The sequence below is a fragment of the Dendrobates tinctorius genome, unplaced genomic scaffold (assembly GCF_039654945.1).
Source record: "Dendrobates tinctorius isolate UK_male_01 unplaced genomic scaffold, ASM3965494v1 ptg000688l, whole genome shotgun sequence".
In the NCBI taxonomy this organism is placed as follows: domain Eukaryota; kingdom Metazoa; phylum Chordata; class Amphibia; order Anura; family Dendrobatidae; genus Dendrobates; species Dendrobates tinctorius.
The window spans coordinates 35,003-61,149 of record NW_027362334.1 but is presented as its reverse complement, the minus strand read 5'-3'; the positions used below and the strand labels follow the sequence as shown (position 1 = coordinate 61,149).

The following is a 26,147-nucleotide window of genomic DNA, read 5'->3' as shown; positions in this document are numbered from 1 at the left end:
AGCTGCTCCTGGCCCGTACGGGGATCGAACCCGCGACCTTGGCGTTATTAGCACCACGCTCTAACCAACTGAGCTAACCGGCCATGGGTGTGGCATTACGTCCCTGCCGGGAAAAAAATGGAAAGCTGTACGAGCGCGATCCTTTTTTTTTTTTTTTAGGGGGGGGGGGGGGGGGATGGATTTAGCACACATGTAGGGACTTTTGGTGGTAGACGCATATGTAACGCGTGACAGTCGAACAATAAAAGATCAAAAGCTCCTGCTTATGAAGATATTGCCGGATCAATCAGGTTCACGTAGCAGTGGCAAGAACATAAGAAACCTCCCCGTCGGGGAATCGAACCCCGGTCTCCCGCGTGACAGGCGGGGATACTCACCACTATACTAACGAGGATTGGCTGCGTCGAAACCTCTGACATCACACTCCGAGAAAGTGCACACGAGGCATGTGAGTGCTCAGAGGATCCACTGTGGGCCCTGCTCATTTTTCCTTTTTTGCACTTTCAGATAAGAGAGGTGAGACTGTGAAGAAAACTGCCATTTTGCCCTCACTGGCCAGAGTCAGTGCTCCTTTGGATGAGAGAAATGGGCCAGCCAGCAGACATCCGAATGATGGCAAAGCTGTCTATAGTGTCTGGGAGATTTAGTCAAACTTTTGCTCGGCTGACAACTATGGCCTCATTCACACAGCGGTTTTTTCTAGGCAGCACACTGACCCTAGAAGGATCTAGTGTCCTTAACAAGGGCGAAGAGATAGTAGAAGTGGTTATTAGCCATTTTTACCCTACATACAGGAGCCTCAATACTGAATAGAAGCAGGAAGTAGCGCAAATAAACTTTGACATCCAGGTACCTTTATAGATGATGTTTGCTCTTATTGGAGTCTTTCTCATCCTTTTTGTTTCCATCTGTTCTAGATGCCATGATAACTTTGGACATGCTCTGCTCATCTCTGCAGACAATTCCCTCTTCTCCGCTCTTCTGCAGGACATGTCGATGGGGTGTCCTTGAATAGCAAGGACACCGTGTAGTTTATCAACAATGACACAAATGTCAACAGCAAAATCCACACCAACTATAGTTAGTAAATGCCTGCTACAGGCTTCAATTAACACCACAACATAGAGACAACTACTTCTGCAAATCAGTTAGGCACACGATTCGAGACGGTAAACACTGTGAGCAAAATGCGGAATCGGAAGAAACCAGCTTCAGCATCGATCTACCTGGGATGAAACTAGTGAACATGACCTCTAAAAAGCTGCTCCTGGCCCGTACGGGGATCGAACCCGCGACCTTGGCGTTATTAGCACCACGCTCTAACCAACTGAGCTAACCGGCCATGGGTGTGGCATTACGTCCCTGCCGGGAAAAAAATGGAAAGCTGTACGAGCGCGATCCTTTTTTTTTTTTTTTAGGGGGGGGGGGGGGGGATGGATTTAGCACACATGTAGGGACTTTTGGTGGTAGACGCATATGTAACGCGTGACAGTCGAACAATAAAAGATCAAAAGCTCCTGCTTATGAAGATATTGCCGGATCAATCAGGTTCACGTAGCAGTGGCAAGAACATAAGAAACCTCCCCGTCGGGGAATCGAACCCCGGTCTCCCGCGTGACAGGCGGGGATACTCACCACTATACTAACGAGGATTGGCTGCGTCGAAACCTCTGACATCACACTCCGAGAAAGTGCACACGAGGCATGTGAGTGCTCAGAGGATCCACTGTGGGCCCTGCTCATTTTTCCTTTTTTGCACTTTCAGATAAGAGAGGTGAGACTGTGAAGAAAACTGCCATTTTGCCCTCACTGGCCAGAGTCAGTGCTCCTTTGGATGAGAGAAATGGGCCAGCCAGCAGACATCCGAATGATGGCAAAGCTGTCTATAGTGTCTGGGAGATTTAGTCAAACTTTTGCTCGGCTGACAACTATGGCCTCATTCACACAGCGGTTTTTTCTAGGCAGCACACTGACCCTAGAAGGATCTAGTGTCCTTAACAAGGGCGAAGAGATAGTAGAAGTGGTTATTAGCCATTTTTACCCTACATACAGGAGCCTCAATACTGAATAGAAGCAGGAAGTAGCGCAAATAAACTTTGACATCCAGGTACCTTTATAGATGATGTTTGCTCTTATTGGAGTCTTTCTCATCCTTTTTGTTTCCATCTGTTCTAGATGCCATGATAACTTTGGACATGCTCTGCTCATCTCTGCAGACAATTCCCTCTTCTCCGCTCTTCTGCAGGACATGTCGATGGGGTGTCCTTGAATAGCAAGGACACCGTGTAGTTTATCAACAATGACACAAATGTCAACAGCAAAATCCACACCAACTATAGTTAGTAAATGCCTGCTACAGGCTTCAATTAACACCACAACATAGAGACAACTACTTCTGCAAATCAGTTAGGCACACGATTCGAGACGGTAAACACTGTGAGCAAAATGCGGAATCGGAAGAAACCAGCTTCAGCATCGATCTACCTGGGATGAAACTAGTGAACATGACCTCTAAAAAGCTGCTCCTGGCCCGTACGGGGATCGAACCCGCGACCTTGGCGTTATTAGCACCACGCTCTAACCAACTGAGCTAACCGGCCATGGGTGTGGCATTACGTCCCTGCCGGGAAAAAAATGGAAAGCTGTACGAGCGCGATCCTTTTTTTTTTTTTTTAGGGGGGGGGGGGGGGGATGGATTTAGCACACATGTAGGGACTTTTGGTGGTAGACGCATATGTAACGCGTGACAGTCGAACAATAAAAGATCAAAAGCTCCTGCTTATGAAGATATTGCCGGATCAATCAGGTTCACGTAGCAGTGGCAAGAACATAAGAAACCTCCCCGTCGGGGAATCGAACCCCGGTCTCCCGCGTGACAGGCGGGGATACTCACCACTATACTAACGAGGATTGGCTGCGTCGAAACCTCTGACATCACACTCCGAGAAAGTGCACACGAGGCATGTGAGTGCTCAGAGGATCCACTGTGGGCCCTGCTCATTTTTCCTTTTTTGCACTTTCAGATAAGAGAGGTGAGACTGTGAAGAAAACTGCCATTTTGCCCTCACTGGCCAGAGTCAGTGCTCCTTTGGATGAGAGAAATGGGCCAGCCAGCAGACATCCGAATGATGGCAAAGCTGTCTATAGTGTCTGGGAGATTTAGTCAAACTTTTGCTCGGCTGACAACTATGGCCTCATTCACACAGCGGTTTTTTCTAGGCAGCACACTGACCCTAGAAGGATCTAGTGTCCTTAACAAGGGCGAAGAGATAGTAGAAGTGGTTATTAGCCATTTTTACCCTACATACAGGAGCCTCAATACTGAATAGAAGCAGGAAGTAGCGCAAATAAACTTTGACATCCAGGTACCTTTATAGATGATGTTTGCTCTTATTGGAGTCTTTCTCATCCTTTTTGTTTCCATCTGTTCTAGATGCCATGATAACTTTGGACATGCTCTGCTCATCTCTGCAGACAATTCCCTCTTCTCCGCTCTTCTGCAGGACATGTCGATGGGGTGTCCTTGAATAGCAAGGACACCGTGTAGTTTATCAACAATGACACAAATGTCAACAGCAAAATCCACACCAACTATAGTTAGTAAATGCCTGCTACAGGCTTCAATTAACACCACAACATAGAGACAACTACTTCTGCAAATCAGTTAGGCACACGATTCGAGACGGTAAACACTGTGAGCAAAATGCGGAATCGGAAGAAACCAGCTTCAGCATCGATCTACCTGGGATGAAACTAGTGAACATGACCTCTAAAAAGCTGCTCCTGGCCCGTACGGGGATCGAACCCGCGACCTTGGCGTTATTAGCACCACGCTCTAACCAACTGAGCTAACCGGCCATGGGTGTGGCATTACGTCCCTGCCGGGAAAAAAATGGAAAGCTGTACGAGCGCGATCCTTTTTTTTTTTTTTTAGGGGGGGGGGGGGGGGATGGATTTAGCACACATGTAGGGACTTTTGGTGGTAGACGCATATGTAACGCGTGACAGTCGAACAATAAAAGATCAAAAGCTCCTGCTTATGAAGATATTGCCGGATCAATCAGGTTCACGTAGCAGTGGCAAGAACATAAGAAACCTCCCCGTCGGGGAATCGAACCCCGGTCTCCCGCGTGACAGGCGGGGATACTCACCACTATACTAACGAGGATTGGCTGCGTCGAAACCTCTGACATCACACTCCGAGAAAGTGCACACGAGGCATGTGAGTGCTCAGAGGATCCACTGTGGGCCCTGCTCATTTTTCCTTTTTTGCACTTTCAGATAAGAGAGGTGAGACTGTGAAGAAAACTGCCATTTTGCCCTCACTGGCCAGAGTCAGTGCTCCTTTGGATGAGAGAAATGGGCCAGCCAGCAGACATCCGAATGATGGCAAAGCTGTCTATAGTGTCTGGGAGATTTAGTCAAACTTTTGCTCGGCTGACAACTATGGCCTCATTCACACAGCGGTTTTTTCTAGGCAGCACACTGACCCTAGAAGGATCTAGTGTCCTTAACAAGGGCGAAGAGATAGTAGAAGTGGTTATTAGCCATTTTTACCCTACATACAGGAGCCTCAATACTGAATAGAAGCAGGAAGTAGCGCAAATAAACTTTGACATCCAGGTACCTTTATAGATGATGTTTGCTCTTATTGGAGTCTTTCTCATCCTTTTTGTTTCCATCTGTTCTAGATGCCATGATAACTTTGGACATGCTCTGCTCATCTCTGCAGACAATTCCCTCTTCTCCGCTCTTCTGCAGGACATGTCGATGGGGTGTCCTTGAATAGCAAGGACACCGTGTAGTTTATCAACAATGACACAAATGTCAACAGCAAAATCCACACCAACTATAGTTAGTAAATGCCTGCTACAGGCTTCAATTAACACCACAACATAGAGACAACTACTTCTGCAAATCAGTTAGGCACACGATTCGAGACGGTAAACACTGTGAGCAAAATGCGGAATCGGAAGAAACCAGCTTCAGCATCGATCTACCTGGGATGAAACTAGTGAACATGACCTCTAAAAAGCTGCTCCTGGCCCGTACGGGGATCGAACCCGCGACCTTGGCGTTATTAGCACCACGCTCTAACCAACTGAGCTAACCGGCCATGGGTGTGGCATTACGTCCCTGCCGGGAAAAAAATGGAAAGCTGTACGAGCGCGATCCTTTTTTTTTTTTTTTAGGGGGGGGGGGGGGGGATGGATTTAGCACACATGTAGGGACTTTTGGTGGTAGACGCATATGTAACGCGTGACAGTCGAACAATAAAAGATCAAAAGCTCCTGCTTATGAAGATATTGCCGGATCAATCAGGTTCACGTAGCAGTGGCAAGAACATAAGAAACCTCCCCGTCGGGGAATCGAACCCCGGTCTCCCGCGTGACAGGCGGGGATACTCACCACTATACTAACGAGGATTGGCTGCGTCGAAACCTCTGACATCACACTCCGAGAAAGTGCACACGAGGCATGTGAGTGCTCAGAGGATCCACTGTGGGCCCTGCTCATTTTTCCTTTTTTGCACTTTCAGATAAGAGAGGTGAGACTGTGAAGAAAACTGCCATTTTGCCCTCACTGGCCAGAGTCAGTGCTCCTTTGGATGAGAGAAATGGGCCAGCCAGCAGACATCCGAATGATGGCAAAGCTGTCTATAGTGTCTGGGAGATTTAGTCAAACTTTTGCTCGGCTGACAACTATGGCCTCATTCACACAGCGGTTTTTTCTAGGCAGCACACTGACCCTAGAAGGATCTAGTGTCCTTAACAAGGGCGAAGAGATAGTAGAAGTGGTTATTAGCCATTTTTACCCTACATACAGGAGCCTCAATACTGAATAGAAGCAGGAAGTAGCGCAAATAAACTTTGACATCCAGGTACCTTTATAGATGATGTTTGCTCTTATTGGAGTCTTTCTCATCCTTTTTGTTTCCATCTGTTCTAGATGCCATGATAACTTTGGACATGCTCTGCTCATCTCTGCAGACAATTCCCTCTTCTCCGCTCTTCTGCAGGACATGTCGATGGGGTGTCCTTGAATAGCAAGGACACCGTGTAGTTTATCAACAATGACACAAATGTCAACAGCAAAATCCACACCAACTATAGTTAGTAAATGCCTGCTACAGGCTTCAATTAACACCACAACATAGAGACAACTACTTCTGCAAATCAGTTAGGCACACGATTCGAGACGGTAAACACTGTGAGCAAAATGCGGAATCGGAAGAAACCAGCTTCAGCATCGATCTACCTGGGATGAAACTAGTGAACATGACCTCTAAAAAGCTGCTCCTGGCCCGTACGGGGATCGAACCCGCGACCTTGGCGTTATTAGCACCACGCTCTAACCAACTGAGCTAACCGGCCATGGGTGTGGCATTACGTCCCTGCCGGGAAAAAAATGGAAAGCTGTACGAGCGCGATCCTTTTTTTTTTTTTTTAGGGGGGGGGGGGGGGATGGATTTAGCACACATGTAGGGACTTTTGGTGGTAGACGCATATGTAACGCGTGACAGTCGAACAATAAAAGATCAAAAGCTCCTGCTTATGAAGATATTGCCGGATCAATCAGGTTCACGTAGCAGTGGCAAGAACATAAGAAACCTCCCCGTCGGGGAATCGAACCCCGGTCTCCCGCGTGACAGGCGGGGATACTCACCACTATACTAACGAGGATTGGCTGCGTCGAAACCTCTGACATCACACTCCGAGAAAGTGCACACGAGGCATGTGAGTGCTCAGAGGATCCACTGTGGGCCCTGCTCATTTTTCCTTTTTTGCACTTTCAGATAAGAGAGGTGAGACTGTGAAGAAAACTGCCATTTTGCCCTCACTGGCCAGAGTCAGTGCTCCTTTGGATGAGAGAAATGGGCCAGCCAGCAGACATCCGAATGATGGCAAAGCTGTCTATAGTGTCTGGGAGATTTAGTCAAACTTTTGCTCGGCTGACAACTATGGCCTCATTCACACAGCGGTTTTTTCTAGGCAGCACACTGACCCTAGAAGGATCTAGTGTCCTTAACAAGGGCGAAGAGATAGTAGAAGTGGTTATTAGCCATTTTTACCCTACATACAGGAGCCTCAATACTGAATAGAAGCAGGAAGTAGCGCAAATAAACTTTGACATCCAGGTACCTTTATAGATGATGTTTGCTCTTATTGGAGTCTTTCTCATCCTTTTTGTTTCCATCTGTTCTAGATGCCATGATAACTTTGGACATGCTCTGCTCATCTCTGCAGACAATTCCCTCTTCTCCGCTCTTCTGCAGGACATGTCGATGGGGTGTCCTTGAATAGCAAGGACACCGTGTAGTTTATCAACAATGACACAAATGTCAACAGCAAAATCCACACCAACTATAGTTAGTAAATGCCTGCTACAGGCTTCAATTAACACCACAACATAGAGACAACTACTTCTGCAAATCAGTTAGGCACACGATTCGAGACGGTAAACACTGTGAGCAAAATGCGGAATCGGAAGAAACCAGCTTCAGCATCGATCTACCTGGGATGAAACTAGTGAACATGACCTCTAAAAAGCTGCTCCTGGCCCGTACGGGGATCGAACCCGCGACCTTGGCGTTATTAGCACCACGCTCTAACCAACTGAGCTAACCGGCCATGGGTGTGGCATTACGTCCCTGCCGGGAAAAAAATGGAAAGCTGTACGAGCGCGATCCTTTTTTTTTTTTTTTAGGGGGGGGGGGGGGGGATGGATTTAGCACACATGTAGGGACTTTTGGTGGTAGACGCATATGTAACGCGTGACAGTCGAACAATAAAAGATCAAAAGCTCCTGCTTATGAAGATATTGCCGGATCAATCAGGTTCACGTAGCAGTGGCAAGAACATAAGAAACCTCCCCGTCGGGGAATCGAACCCCGGTCTCCCGCGTGACAGGCGGGGATACTCACCACTATACTAACGAGGATTGGCTGCGTCGAAACCTCTGACATCACACTCCGAGAAAGTGCACACGAGGCATGTGAGTGCTCAGAGGATCCACTGTGGGCCCTGCTCATTTTTCCTTTTTTGCACTTTCAGATAAGAGAGGTGAGACTGTGAAGAAAACTGCCATTTTGCCCTCACTGGCCAGAGTCAGTGCTCCTTTGGATGAGAGAAATGGGCCAGCCAGCAGACATCCGAATGATGGCAAAGCTGTCTATAGTGTCTGGGAGATTTAGTCAAACTTTTGCTCGGCTGACAACTATGGCCTCATTCACACAGCGGTTTTTTCTAGGCAGCACACTGACCCTAGAAGGATCTAGTGTCCTTAACAAGGGCGAAGAGATAGTAGAAGTGGTTATTAGCCATTTTTACCCTACATACAGGAGCCTCAATACTGAATAGAAGCAGGAAGTAGCGCAAATAAACTTTGACATCCAGGTACCTTTATAGATGATGTTTGCTCTTATTGGAGTCTTTCTCATCCTTTTTGTTTCCATCTGTTCTAGATGCCATGATAACTTTGGACATGCTCTGCTCATCTCTGCAGACAATTCCCTCTTCTCCGCTCTTCTGCAGGACATGTCGATGGGGTGTCCTTGAATAGCAAGGACACCGTGTAGTTTATCAACAATGACACAAATGTCAACAGCAAAATCCACACCAACTATAGTTAGTAAATGCCTGCTACAGGCTTCAATTAACACCACAACATAGAGACAACTACTTCTGCAAATCAGTTAGGCACACGATTCGAGACGGTAAACACTGTGAGCAAAATGCGGAATCGGAAGAAACCAGCTTCAGCATCGATCTACCTGGGATGAAACTAGTGAACATGACCTCTAAAAAGCTGCTCCTGGCCCGTACGGGGATCGAACCCGCGACCTTGGCGTTATTAGCACCACGCTCTAACCAACTGAGCTAACCGGCCATGGGTGTGGCATTACGTCCCTGCCGGGAAAAAAATGGAAAGCTGTACGAGCGCGATCCTTTTTTTTTTTTTTTAGGGGGGGGGGGGATGGATTTAGCACACATGTAGGGACTTTTGGTGGTAGACGCATATGTAACGCGTGACAGTCGAACAATAAAAGATCAAAAGCTCCTGCTTATGAAGATATTGCCGGATCAATCAGGTTCACGTAGCAGTGGCAAGAACATAAGAAACCTCCCCGTCGGGGAATCGAACCCCGGTCTCCCGCGTGACAGGCGGGGATACTCACCACTATACTAACGAGGATTGGCTGCGTCGAAACCTCTGACATCACACTCCGAGAAAGTGCACACGAGGCATGTGAGTGCTCAGAGGATCCACTGTGGGCCCTGCTCATTTTTCCTTTTTTGCACTTTCAGATAAGAGAGGTGAGACTGTGAAGAAAACTGCCATTTTGCCCTCACTGGCCAGAGTCAGTGCTCCTTTGGATGAGAGAAATGGGCCAGCCAGCAGACATCCGAATGATGGCAAAGCTGTCTATAGTGTCTGGGAGATTTCAAACTTTTGCTCGGCTGACAACTATGGCCTCATTCACACAGCGGTTTTTTCTAGGCAGCACACTGACCCTAGAAGGATCTAGTGTCCTTAACAAGGGCGAAGAGATAGTAGAAGTGGTTATTAGCCATTTTTACCCTACATACAGGAGCCTCAATACTGAATAGAAGCAGGAAGTAGCGCAAATAAACTTTGACATCCAGGTACCTTTATAGATGATGTTTGCTCTTATTGGAGTCTTTCTCATCCTTTTTGTTTCCATCTGTTCTAGATGCCATGATAACTTTGGACATGCTCTGCTCATCTCTGCAGACAATTCCCTCTTCTCCGCTCTTCTGCAGGACATGTCGATGGGGTGTCCTTGAATAGCAAGGACACCGTGTAGTTTATCAACAATGACACAAATGTCAACAGCAAAATCCACACCAACTATAGTTAGTAAATGCCTGCTACAGGCTTCAATTAACACCACAACATAGAGACAACTACTTCTGCAAATCAGTTAGGCACACGATTCGAGACGGTAAACACTGTGAGCAAAATGCGGAATCGGAAGAAACCAGCTTCAGCATCGATCTACCTGGGATGAAACTAGTGAACATGACCTCTAAAAAGCTGCTCCTGGCCCGTACGGGGATCGAACCCGCGACCTTGGCGTTATTAGCACCACGCTCTAACCAACTGAGCTAACCGGCCATGGGTGTGGCATTACGTCCCTGCCGGGAAAAAAATGGAAAGCTGTACGAGCGCGATCCTTTTTTTTTTTTTTTAGGGGGGGGGGGGATGGATTTAGCACACATGTAGGGACTTTTGGTGGTAGACGCATATGTAACGCGTGACAGTCGAACAATAAAAGATCAAAAGCTCCTGCTTATGAAGATATTGCCGGATCAATCAGGTTCACGTAGCAGTGGCAAGAACATAAGAAACCTCCCCGTCGGGGAATCGAACCCCGGTCTCCCGCGTGACAGGCGGGGATACTCACCACTATACTAACGAGGATTGGCTGCGTCGAAACCTCTGACATCACACTCCGAGAAAGTGCACACGAGGCATGTGAGTGCTCAGAGGATCCACTGTGGGCCCTGCTCATTTTTCCTTTTTTGCACTTTCAGATAAGAGAGGTGAGACTGTGAAGAAAACTGCCATTTTGCCCTCACTGGCCAGAGTCAGTGCTCCTTTGGATGAGAGAAATGGGCCAGCCAGCAGACATCCGAATGATGGCAAAGCTGTCTATAGTGTCTGGGAGATTTAGTCAAACTTTTGCTCGGCTGACAACTATGGCCTCATTCACACAGCGGTTTTTTCTAGGCAGCACACTGACCCTAGAAGGATCTAGTGTCCTTAACAAGGGCGAAGAGATAGTAGAAGTGGTTATTAGCCATTTTTACCCTACATACAGGAGCCTCAATACTGAATAGAAGCAGGAAGTAGCGCAAATAAACTTTGACATCCAGGTACCTTTATAGATGATGTTTGCTCTTATTGGAGTCTTTCTCATCCTTTTTGTTTCCATCTGTTCTAGATGCCATGATAACTTTGGACATGCTCTGCTCATCTCTGCAGACAATTCCCTCTTCTCCGCTCTTCTGCAGGACATGTCGATGGGGTGTCCTTGAATAGCAAGGACACCGTGTAGTTTATCAACAATGACACAAATGTCAACAGCAAAATCCACACCAACTATAGTTAGTAAATGCCTGCTACAGGCTTCAATTAACACCACAACATAGAGACAACTACTTCTGCAAATCAGTTAGGCACACGATTCGAGACGGTAAACACTGTGAGCAAAATGCGGAATCGGAAGAAACCAGCTTCAGCATCGATCTACCTGGGATGAAACTAGTGAACATGACCTCTAAAAAGCTGCTCCTGGCCCGTACGGGGATCGAACCCGCGACCTTGGCGTTATTAGCACCACGCTCTAACCAACTGAGCTAACCGGCCATGGGTGTGGCATTACGTCCCTGCCGGGAAAAAAATGGAAAGCTGTACGAGCGCGATCCTTTTTTTTTTTTTTTAGGGGGGGGGGGGATGGATTTAGCACACATGTAGGGACTTTTGGTGGTAGACGCATATGTAACGCGTGACAGTCGAACAATAAAAGATCAAAAGCTCCTGCTTATGAAGATATTGCCGGATCAATCAGGTTCACGTAGCAGTGGCAAGAACATAAGAAACCTCCCCGTCGGGGAATCGAACCCCGGTCTCCCGCGTGACAGGCGGGGATACTCACCACTATACTAACGAGGATTGGCTGCGTCGAAACCTCTGACATCACACTCCGAGAAAGTGCACACGAGGCATGTGAGTGCTCAGAGGATCCACTGTGGGCCCTGCTCATTTTTCCTTTTTTGCACTTTCAGATAAGAGAGGTGAGACTGTGAAGAAAACTGCCATTTTGCCCTCACTGGCCAGAGTCAGTGCTCCTTTGGATGAGAGAAATGGGCCAGCCAGCAGACATCCGAATGATGGCAAAGCTGTCTATAGTGTCTGGGAGATTTAGTCAAACTTTTGCTCGGCTGACAACTATGGCCTCATTCACACAGCGGTTTTTTCTAGGCAGCACACTGACCCTAGAAGGATCTAGTGTCCTTAACAAGGGCGAAGAGATAGTAGAAGTGGTTATTAGCCATTTTTACCCTACATACAGGAGCCTCAATACTGAATAGAAGCAGGAAGTAGCGCAAATAAACTTTGACATCCAGGTACCTTTATAGATGATGTTTGCTCTTATTGGAGTCTTTCTCATCCTTTTTGTTTCCATCTGTTCTAGATGCCATGATAACTTTGGACATGCTCTGCTCATCTCTGCAGACAATTCCCTCTTCTCCGCTCTTCTGCAGGACATGTCGATGGGGTGTCCTTGAATAGCAAGGACACCGTGTAGTTTATCAACAATGACACAAATGTCAACAGCAAAATCCACACCAACTATAGTTAGTAAATGCCTGCTACAGGCTTCAATTAACACCACAACATAGAGACAACTACTTCTGCAAATCAGTTAGGCACACGATTCGAGACGGTAAACACTGTGAGCAAAATGCGGAATCGGAAGAAACCAGCTTCAGCATCGATCTACCTGGGATGAAACTAGTGAACATGACCTCTAAAAAGCTGCTCCTGGCCCGTACGGGGATCGAACCCGCGACCTTGGCGTTATTAGCACCACGCTCTAACCAACTGAGCTAACCGGCCATGGGTGTGGCATTACGTCCCTGCCGGGAAAAAAATGGAAAGCTGTACGAGCGCGATCCTTTTTTTTTTTTTTTAGGGGGGGGGGGGATGGATTTAGCACACATGTAGGGACTTTTGGTGGTAGACGCATATGTAACGCGTGACAGTCGAACAATAAAAGATCAAAAGCTCCTGCTTATGAAGATATTGCCGGATCAATCAGGTTCACGTAGCAGTGGCAAGAACATAAGAAACCTCCCCGTCGGGGAATCGAACCCCGGTCTCCCGCGTGACAGGCGGGGATACTCACCACTATACTAACGAGGATTGGCTGCGTCGAAACCTCTGACATCACACTCCGAGAAAGTGCACACGAGGCATGTGAGTGCTCAGAGGATCCACTGTGGGCCCTGCTCATTTTTCCTTTTTTGCACTTTCAGATAAGAGAGGTGAGACTGTGAAGAAAACTGCCATTTTGCCCTCACTGGCCAGAGTCAGTGCTCCTTTGGATGAGAGAAATGGGCCAGCCAGCAGACATCCGAATGATGGCAAAGCTGTCTATAGTGTCTGGGAGATTTAGTCAAACTTTTGCTCGGCTGACAACTATGGCCTCATTCACACAGCGGTTTTTTCTAGGCAGCACACTGACCCTAGAAGGATCTAGTGTCCTTAACAAGGGCGAAGAGATAGTAGAAGTGGTTATTAGCCATTTTTACCCTACATACAGGAGCCTCAATACTGAATAGAAGCAGGAAGTAGCGCAAATAAACTTTGACATCCAGGTACCTTTATAGATGATGTTTGCTCTTATTGGAGTCTTTCTCATCCTTTTTGTTTCCATCTGTTCTAGATGCCATGATAACTTGGACATGCTCTGCTCATCTCTGCAGACAATTCCCTCTTCTCCGCTCTTCTGCAGGACATGTCGATGGGGTGTCCTTGAATAGCAAGGACACCGTGTAGTTTATCAACAATGACACAAATGTCAACAGCAAAATCCACACCAACTATAGTTAGTAAATGCCTGCTACAGGCTTCAATTAACACCACAACATAGAGACAACTACTTCTGCAAATCAGTTAGGCACACGATTCGAGACGGTAAACACTGTGAGCAAAATGCGGAATCGGAAGAAACCAGCTTCAGCATCGATCTACCTGGGATGAAACTAGTGAACATGACCTCTAAAAAGCTGCTCCTGGCCCGTACGGGGATCGAACCCGCGACCTTGGCGTTATTAGCACCACGCTCTAACCAACTGAGCTAACCGGCCATGGGTGTGGCATTACGTCCCTGCCGGGAAAAAAATGGAAAGCTGTACGAGCGCGATCCTTTTTTTTTTTTTTAGGGGGGGGGGGGGATGGATTTAGCACACATGTAGGGACTTTTGGTGGTAGACGCATATGTAACCGCGTGACAGTCGAACAATAAAAGATCAAAAGCTCCTGCTTATGAAGATATTGCCGGATCAATCAGGTTCACGTAGCAGTGGCAAGAACATAAGAAACCTCCCCGTCGGGGAATCGAACCCCGGTCTCCCGCGTGACAGGCGGGGATACTCACCACTATACTAACGAGGATTGGCTGCGTCGAAACCTCTGACATCACACTCCGAGAAAGTGCACACGAGGCATGTGAGTGCTCAGAGGATCCACTGTGGGCCCTGCTCATTTTTCCTTTTTTGCACTTTCAGATAAGAGAGGTGAGACTGTGAAGAAAACTGCCATTTTGCCCTCACTGGCCAGAGTCAGTGCTCCTTTGGATGAGAGAAATGGGCCAGCCAGCAGACATCCGAATGATGGCAAAGCTGTCTATAGTGTCTGGGAGATTTAGTCAAACTTTTGCTCGGCTGACAACTATGGCCTCATTCACACAGCGGTTTTTTCTAGGCAGCACACTGACCCTAGAAGGATCTAGTGTCCTTAACAAGGGCGAAGAGATAGTAGAAGTGGTTATTAGCCATTTTTACCCTACATACAGGAGCCTCAATACTGAATAGAAGCAGGAAGTAGCGCAAATAAACTTTGACATCCAGGTACCTTTATAGATGATGATGATGTTTGCTCTTATTGGAGTCTTTCTCATCCTTTTTGTTTCCATCTGTTCTAGATGCCATGATAACTTTGGACATGCTCTGCTCATCTCTGCAGACAATTCCCTCTTCTCCGCTCTTCTGCAGGACATGTCGATGGGGTGTCCTTGAATAGCAAGGACACCGTGTAGTTTATCAACAATGACACAAATGTCAACAGCAAAATCCACACCAACTATAGTTAGTAAATGCCTGCTACAGGCTTCAATTAACACCACAACATAGAGACAACTACTTCTGCAAATCAGTTAGGCACACGATTCGAGACGGTAAACACTGTGAGCAAAATGCGGAATCGGAAGAAACCAGCTTCAGCATCGATCTACCTGGGATGAAACTAGTGAACATGACCTCTAAAAAGCTGCTCCTGGCCCGTACGGGGATCGAACCCGCGACCTTGGCGTTATTAGCACCACGCTCTAACCAACTGAGCTAACCGGCCATGGGTGTGGCATTACGTCCCTGCCGGGAAAAAAATGGAAAGCTGTACGAGCGCGATCCTTTTTTTTTTTTTTTAGGGGGGGGGGGGATGGATTTAGCACACATGTAGGGACTTTTGGTGGTAGACGCATATGTAACGCGTGACAGTCGAACAATAAAAGATCAAAAGCTCCTGCTTATGAAGATATTGCCGGATCAATCAGGTTCACGTAGCAGTGGCAAGAACATAAGAAACCTCCCCGTCGGGGAATCGAACCCCGGTCTCCCGCGTGACAGGCGGGGATACTCACCACTATACTAACGAGGATTGGCTGCGTCGAAACCTCTGACATCACACTCCGAGAAAGTGCACACGAGGCATGTGAGTGCTCAGAGGATCCACTGTGGGCCCTGCTCATTTTTCCTTTTTTGCACTTTCAGATAAGAGAGGTGAGACTGTGAAGAAAACTGCCATTTTGCCCTCACTGGCCAGAGTCAGTGCTCCTTTGGATGAGAGAAATGGGCCAGCCAGCAGACATCCGAATGATGGCAAAGCTGTCTATAGTGTCTGGGAGATTTAGTCAAACTTTTGCTCGGCTGACAACTATGGCCTCATTCACACAGCGGTTTTTTCTAGGCAGCACACTGACCCTAGAAGGATCTAGTGTCCTTAACAAGGGCGAAGAGATAGTAGAAGTGGTTATTAGCCATTTTTACCCTACATACAGGAGCCTCAATACTGAATAGAAGCAGGAAGTAGCGCAAATAAACTTTGACATCCAGGTACCTTTATAGATGATTGCTCTTATTGGAGTCTTTCTCATCCTTTTTGTTTCCATCTGTTCTAGATGCCATGATAACTTTGGACATGCTCTGCTCATCTCTGCAGACAATTCCCTCTTCTCCGCTCTTCTGCAGGACATGTCGATGGGGTGTCCTTGAATAGCAAGGACACCGTGTAGTTTATCAACAATGACACAAATGTCAACAGCAAAATCCACACCAACTATAGTTAGTAAATGCCTGCTACAGGCTTCAATTAACACCACAACATAGAGACAACTACTTCTGCAAATCAGTTAGGCACACGATTCGAGACGGTAAACACTGTGAGCAAAATGCGGAATCGGAAGAAACCAGCTTCAGCATCGATCTACCTGGGATGAAACTAGTGAACATGACCTCTAAAAAGCTGCTCCTGGCCCGTACGGGGATCGAACCCGCGACCTTGGCGTTATTAGCACCACGCTCTAACCAACTGAGCTAACCGGCCATGGGTGTGGCATTACGTCCCTGCCGGGAAAAAAATGGAAAGCTGTACGAGCGCGATCCTTTTTTTTTTTTTTTAGGGGGGGGGGGGATGGATTTAGCACACATGTAGGGACTTTTGGTGGTAGACGCATATGTAACGCGTGACAGTCGAACAATAAAAGATCAAAAGCTCCTGCTTATGAAGATATTGCCGGATCAATCAGGTTCACGTAGCAGTGGCAAGAACATAAGAAACCTCCCCGTCGGGGAATCGAACCCCGGTCTCCCGCGTGACAGGCGGGGATACTCACCACTATACTAACGAGGATTGGCTGCGTCGAAACCTCTGACATCACACTCCGAGAAAGTGCACACGAGGCATGTGAGTGCTCAGAGGATCCACTGTGGGCCCTGCTCATTTTTCCTTTTTTGCACTTTCAGATAAGAGAGGTGAGACTGTGAAGAAAACTGCCATTTTGCCCTCACTGGCCAGAGTCAGTGCTCCTTTGGATGAGAGAAATGGGCCAGCCAGCAGACATCCGAATGATGGCAAAGCTGTCTATAGTGTCTGGGAGATTTAGTCAAACTTTTGCTCGGCTGACAACTATGGCCTCATTCACACAGCGGTTTTTTCTAGGCAGCACACTGACCCTAGAAGGATCTAGTGTCCTTAACAAGGGCGAAGAGATAGTAGAAGTGGTTATTAGCCATTTTTACCCTACATACAGGAGCCTCAATACTGAATAGAAGCAGGAAGTAGCGCAAATAAACTTTGACATCCAGGTACCTTTATAGATGATGTTTGCTCTTATTGGAGTCTTTCTCATCCTTTTTGTTTCCATCTGTTCTAGATGCCATGATAACTTTGGACATGCTCTGCTCATCTCTGCAGACAATTCCCTCTTCTCCGCTCTTCTGCAGGACATGTCGATGGGGTGTCCTTGAATAGCAAGGACACCGTGTAGTTTATCAACAATGACACAAATGTCAACAGCAAAATCCACACCAACTATAGTTAGTAAATGCCTGCTACAGGCTTCAATTAACACCACAACATAGAGACAACTACTTCTGCAAATCAGTTAGGCACACGATTCGAGACGGTAAACACTGTGAGCAAAATGCGGAATCGGAAGAAACCAGCTTCAGCATCGATCTACCTGGGATGAAACTAGTGAACATGACCTCTAAAAAGCTGCTCCTGGCCCGTACGGGGATCGAACCCGCGACCTTGGCGTTATTAGCACCACGCTCTAACCAACTGAGCTAACCGGCCATGGGTGTGGCATTACGTCCCTGCCGGGAAAAAAATGGAAAGCTGTACGAGCGCGATCCTTTTTTTTTTTTTTTAGGGGGGGGGGGGGATGGATTTAGCACACATGTAGGGACTTTTGGTGGTAGACGCATATGTAACGCGTGACAGTCGAACAATAAAAGATCAAAAGCTCCTGCTTATGAAGATATTGCCGGATCAATCAGGTTCACGTAGCAGTGGCAAGAACATAAGAAACCTCCCCGTCGGGGAATCGAACCCCGGTCTCCCGCGTGACAGGCGGGGATACTCACCACTATACTAACGAGGATTGGCTGCGTCGAAACCTCTGACATCACACTCCGAGAAAGTGCACACGAGGCATGTGAGTGCTCAGAGGATCCACTGTGGGCCCTGCTCATTTTTCCTTTTTTGCACTTTCAGATAAGAGAGGTGAGACTGTGAAGAAAACTGCCATTTTGCCCTCACTGGCCAGAGTCAGTGCTCCTTTGGATGAGAGAAATGGGCCAGCCAGCAGACATCCGAATGATGGCAAAGCTGTCTATAGTGTCTGGGAGATTTAGTCAAACTTTTGCTCGGCTGACAACTATGGCCTCATTCACACAGCGGTTTTTTCTAGGCAGCACACTGACCCTAGAAGGATCTAGTGTCCTTAACAAGGGCGAAGAGATAGTAGAAGTGGTTATTAGCCATTTTTACCCTACATACAGGAGCCTCAATACTGAATAGAAGCAGGAAGTAGCGCAAATAAACTTTGACATCCAGGTACCTTTATAGATGATGTTTGCTCTTATTGGAGTCTTTCTCATCCTTTTTGTTTCCATCTGTTCTAGATGCCATGATAACTTTGGACATGCTCTGCTCATCTCTGCAGACAATTCCCTCTTCTCCGCTCTTCTGCAGGACATGTCGATGGGGTGTCCTTGAATAGCAAGGACACCGTGTAGTTTATCAACAATGACACAAATGTCAACAGCAAAATCCACACCAACTATAGTTAGTAAATGCCTGCTACAGGCTTCAATTAACACCACAACATAGAGACAACTACTTCTGCAAATCAGTTAGGCACACGATTCGAGACGGTAAACACTGTGAGCAAAATGCGGAATCGGAAGAAACCAGCTTCAGCATCGATCTACCTGGGATGAAACTAGTGAACATGACCTCTAAAAAGCTGCTCCTGGCCCGTACGGGGATCGAACCCGCGACCTTGGCGTTATTAGCACCACGCTCTAACCAACTGAGCTAACCGGCCATGGGTGTGGCATTACGTCCCTGCCGGGAAAAAAATGGAAAGCTGTACGAGCGCGATCCTTTTTTTTTTTTTTTTAGGGGGGGGGGGGGGGGATGGATTTAGCACACATGTAGGGACTTTTGGTGGTAGACGCATATGTAACGCGTGACAGTCGAACAATAAAAGATCAAAAGCTCCTGCTTATGAAGATATTGCCGGATCAATCAGGTTCACGTAGCAGTGGCAAGAACATAAGAAACCTCCCCGTCGGGGAATCGAACCCCGGTCTCCCGCGTGACAGGCGGGGATACTCACCACTATACTAACGAGGATTGGCTGCGTCGAAACCTCTGACATCACACTCCGAGAAAGTGCACACGAGGCATGTGAGTGCTCAGAGGATCCACTGTGGGCCCTGCTCATTTTTCCTTTTTTGCACTTTCAGATAAGAGAGGTGAGACTGTGAAGAAAACTGCCATTTTGCCCTCACTGGCCAGAGTCAGTGCTCCTTTGGATGAGAGAAATGGGCCAGCCAGCAGACATCCGAATGATGGCAAAGCTGTCTATAGTGTCTGGGAGATTTAGTCAAACTTTTGCTCGGCTGACAACTATGGCCTCATTCACACAGCGGTTTTTTCTAGGCAGCACACTGACCCTAGAAGGATCTAGTGTCCTTAACAAGGGCGAAGAGATAGTAGAAGTGGTTATTAGCCATTTTTACCCTACATACAGGAGCCTCAATACTGAATAGAAGCAGGAAGTAGCGCAAATAAACTTTGACATCCAGGTACCTTTATAGATGATGTTTGCTCTTATTGGAGTCTTTCTCATCCTTTTTGTTTCCATCTGTTCTAGATGCCATGATAACTTTGGACATGCTCTGCTCATCTCTGCAGACAATTCCCTCTTCTCCGCTCTTCTGCAGGACATGTCGATGGGGTGTCCTTGAATAGCAAGGACACCGTGTAGTTTATCAACAATGACACAAATGTCAACAGCAAAATCCACACCAACTATAGTTAGTAAATGCCTGCTACAGGCTTCAATTAACACCACAACATAGAGACAACTACTTCTGCAAATCAGTTAGGCACACGATTCGAGACGGTAAACACTGTGAGCAAAATGCGGAATCGGAAGAAACCAGCTTCAGCATCGATCTACCTGGGATGAAACTAGTGAACATGACCTCTAAAAAGCTGCTCCTGGCCCGTACGGGGATCGAACCCGCGACCTTGGCGTTATTAGCACCACGCTCTAACCAACTGAGCTAACCGGCCATGGGTGTGGCATTACGTCCCTGCCGGGAAAAAAATGGAAAGCTGTACGAGCGCGATCCTTTTTTTTTTTTTTTAGGGGGGGGGGGGATGGATTTAGCACACATGTAGGGACTTTTGGTGGTAGACGCATATGTAACGCGTGACAGTCGAACAATAAAAGATCAAAAGCTCCTGCTTATGAAGATATTGCCGGATCAATCAGGTTCACGTAGCAGTGGCAAGAACATAAGAAACCTCCCCGTCGGGGAATCGAACCCCGGTCTCCCGCGTGACAGGCGGGGATACTCACCACTATACTAACGAGGATTGGCTGCGTCGAAACCTCTGACATCACACTCCGAGAAAGTGCACACGAGGCATGTGAGTGCTCAGAGGATCCACTGTGGGCCCTGCTCATTTTTCCTTTTTTGCACTTTCAGATAAGAGAGGTGAGACTGTGAAGAAAACTGCCATTTTGCCCTCACTGGCCAGAGTCAGTGCTCCTTTGGATGAGAGAAATGGGCCAGCCAGCAGACATCCGAATGATGGCAAAGCTGTCTATAGTGTCTGGGAGATTTAGTCAAACTTTTGCTCGGCTGACAACTATGGCCTCATTCACACAGCGGTTTTTTCTAGGCAGCACACTGACCCTAGAAGGATCTAGTGTCCTTAACAAGGGCGAAGAGATAGTAGAAGTGGTTATTAGCCATTTTTACCCTACATACAGGAGCCTCAATACTGAATAGAAGCAGGAAGTAGCGCAAATAAACTTTGACATCCAGGTACCTTTATAGATGATGTTTGCTCTTATTGGAGTCTTTCTCATCCTTTTTGTTTCCATCTGTTCTAGATGCCATGATAACTTTGGACATGCTCTGCTCATCTCTGCAGACAATTCCCTCTTCTCCGCTCTTCTGCAGGACATGTCGATGGGGTGTCCTTGAATAGCAAGGACACCGTGTAGTTTATCAACAATGACACAAATGTCAACAGCAAAATCCACACCAACTATAGTTAGTAAATGCCTGCTACAGGCTTCAATTAACACCACAACATAGAGACAACTACTTCTGCAAATCAGTTAGGCACACGATTCGAGACGGTAAACACTGTGAGCAAAATGCGGAATCGGAAGAAACCAGCTTCAGCATCGATCTACCTGGGATGAAACTAGTGAACATGACCTCTAAAAAGCTGCTCCTGGCCCGTACGGGGATCGAACCCGCGACCTTGGCGTTATTAGCACCACGCTCTAACCAACTGAGCTAACCGGCCATGGGTGTGGCATTACGTCCCTGCCGGGAAAAAAATGGAAAGCTGTACGAGCGCGATCCTTTTTTTTTTTTTTTAGGGGGGGGGGGGGATGGATTTAGCACACATGTAGGGACTTTTGGTGGTAGACGCATATGTAACGCGTGACAGTCGAACAATAAAAGATCAAAAGCTCCTGCTTATGAAGATATTGCCGGATCAATCAGGTTCACGTAGCAGTGGCAAGAACATAAGAAACCTCCCCGTCGGGGAATCGAACCCCGGTCTCCCGCGTGACAGGCGGGGATACTCACCACTATACTAACGAGGATTGGCTGCGTCGAAACCTCTGACATCACACTCCGAGAAAGTGCACACGAGGCATGTGAGTGCTCAGAGGATCCACTGTGGGCCCTGCTCATTTTTCCTTTTTTGCACTTTCAGATAAGAGAGGTGAGACTGTGAAGAAAACTGCCATTTTGCCCTCACTGGCCAGAGTCAGTGCTCCTTTGGATGAGAGAAATGGGCCAGCCAGCAGACATCCGAATGATGGCAAAGCTGTCTATAGTGTCTGGGAGATTTAGTCAAACTTTTGCTCGGCTGACAACTATGGCCTCATTCACACAGCGGTTTTTTCTAGGCAGCACACTGACCCTAGAAGGATCTAGTGTCCTTAACAAGGGCGAAGAGATAGTAGAAGTGGTTATTAGCCATTTTTACCCTACATACAGGAGCCTCAATACTGAATAGAAGCAGGAAGTAGCGCAAATAAACTTTGACATCCAGGTACCTTTATAGATGATGTTTGCTCTTATTGGAGTCTTTCTCATCCTTTTTGTTTCCATCTGTTCTAGATGCCATGATAACTTTGGACATGCTCTGCTCATCTCTGCAGACAATTCCCTCTTCTCCGCTCTTCTGCAGGACATGTCGATGGGGTGTCCTTGAATAGCAAGGACACCGTGTAGTTTATCAACAATGACACAAATGTCAACAGCAAAATCCACACCAACTATAGTTAGTAAATGCCTGCTACAGGCTTCAATTAACACCACAACATAGAGACAACTACTTCTGCAAATCAGTTAGGCACACGATTCGAGACGGTAAACACTGTGAGCAAAATGCGGAATCGGAAGAAACCAGCTTCAGCATCGATCTACCTGGGATGAAACTAGTGAACATGACCTCTAAAAAGCTGCTCCTGGCCCGTACGGGGATCGAACCCGCGACCTTGGCGTTATTAGCACCACGCTCTAACCAACTGAGCTAACCGGCCATGGGTGTGGCATTACGTCCCTGCCGGGAAAAAAATGGAAAGCTGTACGAGCGCGATCCTTTTTTTTTTTTTTTAGGGGGGGGGGGGGGGGGATGGATTTAGCACACATGTAGGGACTTTTGGTGGTAGACGCATATGTAACGCGTGACAGTCGAACAATAAAAGATCAAAAGCTCCTGCTTATGAAGATATTGCCGGATCAATCAGGTTCACGTAGCAGTGGCAAGAACATAAGAAACCTCCCCGTCGGGGAATCGAACCCCGGTCTCCCGCGTGACAGGCGGGGATACTCACCACTATACTAACGAGGATTGGCTGCGTCGAAACCTCTGACATCACACTCCGAGAAAGTGCACACGAGGCATGTGAGTGCTCAGAGGATCCACTGTGGGCCCTGCTCATTTTTCCTTTTTTGCACTTTCAGATAAGAGAGGTGAGACTGTGAAGAAAACTGCCATTTTGCCCTCACTGGCCAGAGTCAGTGCTCCTTTGGATGAGAGAAATGGGCCAGCCAGCAGACATCCGAATGATGGCAAAGCTGTCTATAGTGTCTGGGAGATTTAGTCAAACTTTTGCTCGGCTGACAACTATGGCCTCATTCACACAGCGGTTTTTTCTAGGCAGCACACTGACCCTAGAAGGATCTAGTGTCCTTAACAAGGGCGAAGAGATAGTAGAAGTGGTTATTAGCCATTTTTACCCTACATACAGGAGCCTCAATACTGAATAGAAGCAGGAAGTAGCGCAAATAAACTTTGACATCCAGGTACCTTTATAGATGATGTTTGCTCTTATTGGAGTCTTTCTCATCCTTTTTGTTTCCATCTGTTCTAGATGCCATGATAACTTTGGACATGCTCTGCTCATCTCTGCAGACAATTCCCTCTTCTCCGCTCTTCTGCAGGACATGTCGATGGGGTGTCCTTGAATAGCAAGGACACCGTGTAGTTTATCAACAATGACACAAATGTCAACAGCAAAATCCACACCAACTATAGTTAGTAAATGCCTGCTACAGGCTTCAATTAACACCACAACATAGAGACAACTACTTCTGCAAATCAGTTAGGCACACGATTCGAGACGGTAAACACTGTGAGCAAAATGCGGAATCGGAAGAAACCAGCTTCAGCATCGATCTACCTGGGATGAAACTAGTGAACATGACCTCTAAAAAGCTGCTCCTGGCCCGTACGGGGATCGAACCCGCGACCTTGGCGTTATTAGCACCACGCTCTAACCAACTGAGCTAACCGGCCATGGGTGTGGCATTACGTCCCTGCCGGGAAAAAAATGGAAAGCTGTACGAGCGCGATCCTTTTTTTTTTTTTTTAGGGGGGGGGGGGGGGGATGGATTTAGCACACATGTAGGGACTTTTGGTGGTAGACGCATATGTAACGCGTGACAGTCGAACAATAAAAGATCAAAAGCTCCTGCTTATGAAGATATTGCCGGATCAATCAGGTTCACGTAGCAGTGGCAAGAACATAAGAAACCTCCCCGTCGGGGAATCGAACCCCGGTCTCCCGCGTGACAGGCGGGGATACTCACCACTATACTAACGAGGATTGGCTGCGTCGAAACCTCTGACATCACACTCCGAGAAAGTGCACACGAGGCATGTGAGTGCTCAGAGGATCCACTGTGGGCCCTGCTCATTTTTCCTTTTTTGCACTTTCAGATAAGAGAGGTGAGACTGTGAAGAAAACTGCCATTTTGCCCTCACTGGCCAGAGTCAGTGCTCCTTTGGATGAGAGAAATGGGCCAGCCAGCAGACATCCGAATGATGGCAAAGCTGTCTATAGTGTCTGGGAGATTTAGTCAAACTTTTGCTCGGCTGACAACTATGGCCTCATTCACACAGCGGTTTTTTCTAGGCAGCACACTGACCCTAGAAGGATCTAGTGTCCTTAACAAGGGCGAAGAGATAGTAGAAGTGGTTATTAGCCATTTTTACCCTACATACAGGAGCCTCAATACTGAATAGAAGCAGGAAGTAGCGCAAATAAACTTTGACATCCAGGTACCTTTATAGATGATGTTTGCTCTTATTGGAGTCTTTCTCATCCTTTTTGTTTCCATCTGTTCTAGATGCCATGATAACTTTGGACATGCTCTGCTCATCTCTGCAGACAATTCCCTCTTCTCCGCTCTTCTGCAGGACATGTCGATGGGGTGTCCTTGAATAGCAAGGACACCGTGTAGTTTATCAACAATGACACAAATGTCAACAGCAAAATCCACACCAACTATAGTTAGTAAATGCCTGCTACAGGCTTCAATTAACACCACAACATAGAGACAACTACTTCTGCAAATCAGTTAGGCACACGATTCGAGACGGTAAACACTGTGAGCAAAATGCGGAATCGGAAGAAACCAGCTTCAGCATCGATCTACCTGGGATGAAACTAGTGAACATGACCTCTAAAAAGCTGCTCCTGGCCCGTACGGGGATCGAACCCGCGACCTTGGCGTTATTAGCACCACGCTCTAACCAACTGAGCTAACCGGCCATGGGTGTGGCATTACGTCCCTGCCGGGAAAAAAATGGAAAGCTGTACGAGCGCGATCCTTTTTTTTTTTTTTTAGGGGGGGGGGGGGGGGATGGATTTAGCACACATGTAGGGACTTTTGGTGGTAGACGCATATGTAACGCGTGACAGTCGAACAATAAAAGATCAAAAGCTCCTGCTTATGAAGATATTGCCGGATCAATCAGGTTCACGTAGCAGTGGCAAGAACATAAGAAACCTCCCCGTCGGGGAATCGAACCCCGGTCTCCCGCGTGACAGGCGGGGATACTCACCACTATACTAACGAGGATTGGCTGCGTCGAAACCTCTGACATCACACTCCGAGAAAGTGCACACGAGGCATGTGAGTGCTCAGAGGATCCACTGTGGGCCCTGCTCATTTTTCCTTTTTTGCACTTTCAGATAAGAGAGGTGAGACTGTGAAGAAAACTGCCATTTTGCCCTCACTGGCCAGAGTCAGTGCTCCTTTGGATGAGAGAAATGGGCCAGCCAGCAGACATCCGAATGATGGCAAAGCTGTCTATAGTGTCTGGGAGATTTAGTCAAACTTTTGCTCGGCTGACAACTATGGCCTCATTCACACAGCGGTTTTTTCTAGGCAGCACACTGACCCTAGAAGGATCTAGTGTCCTTAACAAGGGCGAAGAGATAGTAGAAGTGGTTATTAGCCATTTTTACCCTACATACAGGAGCCTCAATACTGAATAGAAGCAGGAAGTAGCGCAAATAAACTTTGACATCCAGGTACCTTTATAGATGATGTTTGCTCTTATTGGAGTCTTTCTCATCCTTTTTGTTTCCATCTGTTCTAGATGCCATGATAACTTTGGACATGCTCTGCTCATCTCTGCAGACAATTCCCTCTTCTCCGCTCTTCTGCAGGACATGTCGATGGGGTGTCCTTGAATAGCAAGGACAC

General features: G+C 47.2%; 42 non-coding genes across 42 annotated transcripts; all 42 read right to left on the bottom strand.

Moving 5' to 3' along the window:
* Window positions 1–9: 9 nt before the first annotated feature.
* TRNAI-AAU (transfer RNA isoleucine (anticodon AAU)) lies at window positions 10–83 on the bottom strand. The gene has a single exon. It is a non-coding gene; the product is annotated as a tRNA-Ile (tRNA).
* Window positions 84–322: 239 nt separating this feature from the next.
* TRNAD-GUC (transfer RNA aspartic acid (anticodon GUC)) lies at window positions 323–394 on the bottom strand. The gene has a single exon. It is a non-coding gene; the product is annotated as a tRNA-Asp (tRNA).
* An 874-nt stretch (window positions 395–1,268) lies between these two features.
* TRNAI-AAU (transfer RNA isoleucine (anticodon AAU)) lies at window positions 1,269–1,342 on the bottom strand. Its single transcript has one exon. It is a non-coding gene; the product is annotated as a tRNA-Ile (tRNA).
* A 238-nt stretch (window positions 1,343–1,580) lies between these two features.
* On the bottom strand, window positions 1,581–1,652 carry TRNAD-GUC (transfer RNA aspartic acid (anticodon GUC)). The gene has a single exon. It is a non-coding gene; the product is annotated as a tRNA-Asp (tRNA).
* Window positions 1,653–2,526: 874 nt separating this feature from the next.
* TRNAI-AAU (transfer RNA isoleucine (anticodon AAU)) lies at window positions 2,527–2,600 on the bottom strand. The gene has a single exon. It is a non-coding gene; the product is annotated as a tRNA-Ile (tRNA).
* Window positions 2,601–2,838: 238 nt separating this feature from the next.
* TRNAD-GUC (transfer RNA aspartic acid (anticodon GUC)) lies at window positions 2,839–2,910 on the bottom strand. The gene has a single exon. It is a non-coding gene; the product is annotated as a tRNA-Asp (tRNA).
* An 874-nt stretch (window positions 2,911–3,784) lies between these two features.
* TRNAI-AAU (transfer RNA isoleucine (anticodon AAU)) lies at window positions 3,785–3,858 on the bottom strand. Its single transcript has one exon. It is a non-coding gene; the product is annotated as a tRNA-Ile (tRNA).
* Window positions 3,859–4,096: 238 nt separating this feature from the next.
* Window positions 4,097–4,168, bottom strand: TRNAD-GUC (transfer RNA aspartic acid (anticodon GUC)). The gene has a single exon. It is a non-coding gene; the product is annotated as a tRNA-Asp (tRNA).
* Window positions 4,169–5,042: 874 nt separating this feature from the next.
* On the bottom strand, window positions 5,043–5,116 carry TRNAI-AAU (transfer RNA isoleucine (anticodon AAU)). The gene has a single exon. It is a non-coding gene; the product is annotated as a tRNA-Ile (tRNA).
* Window positions 5,117–5,354: 238 nt separating this feature from the next.
* On the bottom strand, window positions 5,355–5,426 carry TRNAD-GUC (transfer RNA aspartic acid (anticodon GUC)). Its single transcript has one exon. It is a non-coding gene; the product is annotated as a tRNA-Asp (tRNA).
* Window positions 5,427–6,300: 874 nt separating this feature from the next.
* TRNAI-AAU (transfer RNA isoleucine (anticodon AAU)) lies at window positions 6,301–6,374 on the bottom strand. The gene has a single exon. It is a non-coding gene; the product is annotated as a tRNA-Ile (tRNA).
* A 237-nt stretch (window positions 6,375–6,611) lies between these two features.
* Window positions 6,612–6,683, bottom strand: TRNAD-GUC (transfer RNA aspartic acid (anticodon GUC)). The gene has a single exon. It is a non-coding gene; the product is annotated as a tRNA-Asp (tRNA).
* Window positions 6,684–7,557: 874 nt separating this feature from the next.
* Window positions 7,558–7,631, bottom strand: TRNAI-AAU (transfer RNA isoleucine (anticodon AAU)). The gene has a single exon. It is a non-coding gene; the product is annotated as a tRNA-Ile (tRNA).
* A 238-nt stretch (window positions 7,632–7,869) lies between these two features.
* TRNAD-GUC (transfer RNA aspartic acid (anticodon GUC)) lies at window positions 7,870–7,941 on the bottom strand. Its single transcript has one exon. It is a non-coding gene; the product is annotated as a tRNA-Asp (tRNA).
* An 874-nt stretch (window positions 7,942–8,815) lies between these two features.
* Window positions 8,816–8,889, bottom strand: TRNAI-AAU (transfer RNA isoleucine (anticodon AAU)). Its single transcript has one exon. It is a non-coding gene; the product is annotated as a tRNA-Ile (tRNA).
* A 234-nt stretch (window positions 8,890–9,123) lies between these two features.
* Window positions 9,124–9,195, bottom strand: TRNAD-GUC (transfer RNA aspartic acid (anticodon GUC)). Its single transcript has one exon. It is a non-coding gene; the product is annotated as a tRNA-Asp (tRNA).
* An 871-nt stretch (window positions 9,196–10,066) lies between these two features.
* Window positions 10,067–10,140, bottom strand: TRNAI-AAU (transfer RNA isoleucine (anticodon AAU)). The gene has a single exon. It is a non-coding gene; the product is annotated as a tRNA-Ile (tRNA).
* A 234-nt stretch (window positions 10,141–10,374) lies between these two features.
* TRNAD-GUC (transfer RNA aspartic acid (anticodon GUC)) lies at window positions 10,375–10,446 on the bottom strand. The gene has a single exon. It is a non-coding gene; the product is annotated as a tRNA-Asp (tRNA).
* Window positions 10,447–11,320: 874 nt separating this feature from the next.
* Window positions 11,321–11,394, bottom strand: TRNAI-AAU (transfer RNA isoleucine (anticodon AAU)). Its single transcript has one exon. It is a non-coding gene; the product is annotated as a tRNA-Ile (tRNA).
* A 234-nt stretch (window positions 11,395–11,628) lies between these two features.
* Window positions 11,629–11,700, bottom strand: TRNAD-GUC (transfer RNA aspartic acid (anticodon GUC)). Its single transcript has one exon. It is a non-coding gene; the product is annotated as a tRNA-Asp (tRNA).
* Window positions 11,701–12,574: 874 nt separating this feature from the next.
* On the bottom strand, window positions 12,575–12,648 carry TRNAI-AAU (transfer RNA isoleucine (anticodon AAU)). Its single transcript has one exon. It is a non-coding gene; the product is annotated as a tRNA-Ile (tRNA).
* Window positions 12,649–12,882: 234 nt separating this feature from the next.
* TRNAD-GUC (transfer RNA aspartic acid (anticodon GUC)) lies at window positions 12,883–12,954 on the bottom strand. Its single transcript has one exon. It is a non-coding gene; the product is annotated as a tRNA-Asp (tRNA).
* An 873-nt stretch (window positions 12,955–13,827) lies between these two features.
* On the bottom strand, window positions 13,828–13,901 carry TRNAI-AAU (transfer RNA isoleucine (anticodon AAU)). Its single transcript has one exon. It is a non-coding gene; the product is annotated as a tRNA-Ile (tRNA).
* A 235-nt stretch (window positions 13,902–14,136) lies between these two features.
* On the bottom strand, window positions 14,137–14,208 carry TRNAD-GUC (transfer RNA aspartic acid (anticodon GUC)). The gene has a single exon. It is a non-coding gene; the product is annotated as a tRNA-Asp (tRNA).
* Window positions 14,209–15,088: 880 nt separating this feature from the next.
* On the bottom strand, window positions 15,089–15,162 carry TRNAI-AAU (transfer RNA isoleucine (anticodon AAU)). Its single transcript has one exon. It is a non-coding gene; the product is annotated as a tRNA-Ile (tRNA).
* Window positions 15,163–15,396: 234 nt separating this feature from the next.
* On the bottom strand, window positions 15,397–15,468 carry TRNAD-GUC (transfer RNA aspartic acid (anticodon GUC)). The gene has a single exon. It is a non-coding gene; the product is annotated as a tRNA-Asp (tRNA).
* Window positions 15,469–16,339: 871 nt separating this feature from the next.
* On the bottom strand, window positions 16,340–16,413 carry TRNAI-AAU (transfer RNA isoleucine (anticodon AAU)). Its single transcript has one exon. It is a non-coding gene; the product is annotated as a tRNA-Ile (tRNA).
* Window positions 16,414–16,647: 234 nt separating this feature from the next.
* Window positions 16,648–16,719, bottom strand: TRNAD-GUC (transfer RNA aspartic acid (anticodon GUC)). The gene has a single exon. It is a non-coding gene; the product is annotated as a tRNA-Asp (tRNA).
* Window positions 16,720–17,593: 874 nt separating this feature from the next.
* Window positions 17,594–17,667, bottom strand: TRNAI-AAU (transfer RNA isoleucine (anticodon AAU)). Its single transcript has one exon. It is a non-coding gene; the product is annotated as a tRNA-Ile (tRNA).
* A 235-nt stretch (window positions 17,668–17,902) lies between these two features.
* Window positions 17,903–17,974, bottom strand: TRNAD-GUC (transfer RNA aspartic acid (anticodon GUC)). Its single transcript has one exon. It is a non-coding gene; the product is annotated as a tRNA-Asp (tRNA).
* An 874-nt stretch (window positions 17,975–18,848) lies between these two features.
* TRNAI-AAU (transfer RNA isoleucine (anticodon AAU)) lies at window positions 18,849–18,922 on the bottom strand. The gene has a single exon. It is a non-coding gene; the product is annotated as a tRNA-Ile (tRNA).
* A 239-nt stretch (window positions 18,923–19,161) lies between these two features.
* Window positions 19,162–19,233, bottom strand: TRNAD-GUC (transfer RNA aspartic acid (anticodon GUC)). The gene has a single exon. It is a non-coding gene; the product is annotated as a tRNA-Asp (tRNA).
* Window positions 19,234–20,107: 874 nt separating this feature from the next.
* On the bottom strand, window positions 20,108–20,181 carry TRNAI-AAU (transfer RNA isoleucine (anticodon AAU)). The gene has a single exon. It is a non-coding gene; the product is annotated as a tRNA-Ile (tRNA).
* Window positions 20,182–20,415: 234 nt separating this feature from the next.
* On the bottom strand, window positions 20,416–20,487 carry TRNAD-GUC (transfer RNA aspartic acid (anticodon GUC)). Its single transcript has one exon. It is a non-coding gene; the product is annotated as a tRNA-Asp (tRNA).
* Window positions 20,488–21,361: 874 nt separating this feature from the next.
* Window positions 21,362–21,435, bottom strand: TRNAI-AAU (transfer RNA isoleucine (anticodon AAU)). Its single transcript has one exon. It is a non-coding gene; the product is annotated as a tRNA-Ile (tRNA).
* Window positions 21,436–21,670: 235 nt separating this feature from the next.
* TRNAD-GUC (transfer RNA aspartic acid (anticodon GUC)) lies at window positions 21,671–21,742 on the bottom strand. Its single transcript has one exon. It is a non-coding gene; the product is annotated as a tRNA-Asp (tRNA).
* Window positions 21,743–22,616: 874 nt separating this feature from the next.
* Window positions 22,617–22,690, bottom strand: TRNAI-AAU (transfer RNA isoleucine (anticodon AAU)). The gene has a single exon. It is a non-coding gene; the product is annotated as a tRNA-Ile (tRNA).
* Window positions 22,691–22,929: 239 nt separating this feature from the next.
* On the bottom strand, window positions 22,930–23,001 carry TRNAD-GUC (transfer RNA aspartic acid (anticodon GUC)). Its single transcript has one exon. It is a non-coding gene; the product is annotated as a tRNA-Asp (tRNA).
* Window positions 23,002–23,875: 874 nt separating this feature from the next.
* Window positions 23,876–23,949, bottom strand: TRNAI-AAU (transfer RNA isoleucine (anticodon AAU)). Its single transcript has one exon. It is a non-coding gene; the product is annotated as a tRNA-Ile (tRNA).
* Window positions 23,950–24,187: 238 nt separating this feature from the next.
* TRNAD-GUC (transfer RNA aspartic acid (anticodon GUC)) lies at window positions 24,188–24,259 on the bottom strand. Its single transcript has one exon. It is a non-coding gene; the product is annotated as a tRNA-Asp (tRNA).
* An 874-nt stretch (window positions 24,260–25,133) lies between these two features.
* On the bottom strand, window positions 25,134–25,207 carry TRNAI-AAU (transfer RNA isoleucine (anticodon AAU)). Its single transcript has one exon. It is a non-coding gene; the product is annotated as a tRNA-Ile (tRNA).
* A 238-nt stretch (window positions 25,208–25,445) lies between these two features.
* On the bottom strand, window positions 25,446–25,517 carry TRNAD-GUC (transfer RNA aspartic acid (anticodon GUC)). Its single transcript has one exon. It is a non-coding gene; the product is annotated as a tRNA-Asp (tRNA).
* Between the last annotated feature and the right edge of the window lie 630 nt (window positions 25,518–26,147).